We start from the raw sequence: 1,733 nt of genomic DNA, 5'->3' as shown, positions 1-1,733 counted from the left end.
CCCCTCACATCAGATCAGGGCTGTGACCTAAGAAAGGGTGTTGCATCCCACCCTAATCCTCTTTAACATAACCTAATCTTACCTCATTAACCACAGGCAGAGATTAGGATTTACAACACACAGGAAAATTAGATCACAAGATGGAGGACAACCACACAATCCTGGAAATCGTGGCCTAGCCAAGTTGACACATATTTTGGGGGGACACAGTTCAATCCATGACACTGGCCTCTGAGCAACATGTAGAATACCGACAGATCCCCCTCCATCAAAAACAAGCTCCTTCCATCACTTCCCAATGGAGACCTTTAAAAAGCTTTAACCTCAGACATTCTTCTTCCTCACATGGAAATTAAAAGCAAAATTTTGTGAAATGTCACAATCCTTTTATGGATGATGAAATTAAAATAGCTTCTTTCTAGGTAACTTAATTGAAAAATGTTCAGCTTCAATTAACTAACCCAGATTTCTCTGTCTCCCTCCCTCCCTTCCTCCCTCCTTCCCTTTCTCTCTTCCTATTTTTCTTTCTTTCTTTTTTTTTTTGTTTGTTATGTTTGTTTGTTTTGGTGGGAGGGTTTGTTTTGCTGGGGCCCTAAGCAGAAGTTTAGGTATAACTACAGACAGTTTCCCTAGAAATCCCTATTCTACCACTTGGTAGACGGCTTGGAGCCATCACTGACCCCCACCTGTCCATCAATCTCTCTACCCAATCAGACCCTATATCATGTAGAAGCTACCCTCTAAAGCCCTCTTGCCATCCCCTTTTCTTCCTACCACCACTGCTTCATTGTAGGCCATGAGAAGGATCACAGATGTCCAAGCAGTCAGTAATCTTAGACATCCTCTAGACCAACCACCTCACTTTTATAGACGCACAAAGAGGTCCATAGATTAGAGTGGAGTCTCTCAAGGTCACTAGTCATTCTCAAGATCACACAACTAATTAATGATGGACCTAGAGCTTGTTGCCTCGCCTGCTCTAATAGCTCCGCTGGTTTCTTTGTCCCTGCTCTGGTCCATTAAATCCATCCGACACACAACAGTCAAGTTTACACCTCCAGTGTAGCTCTAGTCATGTTCCTCCCATACTTAGAACCTTCAATGTCTCCCCACTGACCTCAGATTAAAGTCCAAATTCCTTAGCCTGATTTTCGGTCTCTCCGCTTTATGGTTCCAACACCTAACACACCAAATCTGAATCTGACCATAGGTCCAAGCACATTTCCTAAAGCGTCACAGCTACCATCAATATAAGCTTAAAAGCACTGAGACATTCATCTTCTCGATTACAGTCTTTACGAAAAGACGCCACTCTGCTGCCAAGTCCTGTGTTCTACCCTGAGACCCAGTTGCAGGTGCTTCAATGGGAGGCATATGGCAGAGTGAGTACATACTCTGATCTGCAGAGTCAGAGCTAGCAGAGCTCACTTCCAGATTCCACCACTGTTGAGCTGTGTGATACTGGAGAAGTTACTTAACCTCTCTGTGCTTCAGATGGTGGTTTTGACAATTAAATGAGATAATGGCTGATAAAGATTAGCTAAAATATTGCTATTATTTTTGTTGCGACTACCACAATTATTGTTACAATAATCATTTGTTAATATAATGCCACTGCTTAAAGCCATGCTTATGTGATAGTCGTGCCTGAGACTCCAGGAGCCCCAGCAAAGCTCCACCCTTGGAGAACAGCTGATTTTATTCTGATCAGCTGTCTCCCCACCGCCCCTCAG

Source organism: Trichechus manatus, unplaced genomic scaffold, assembly GCF_000243295.1.
Source record: "Trichechus manatus latirostris isolate Lorelei unplaced genomic scaffold, TriManLat1.0 scaffold00090, whole genome shotgun sequence".
Lineage (NCBI taxonomy): Eukaryota > Metazoa > Chordata > Mammalia > Sirenia > Trichechidae > Trichechus > Trichechus manatus.
Note: the sequence above shows the minus strand (reverse complement) of the source record.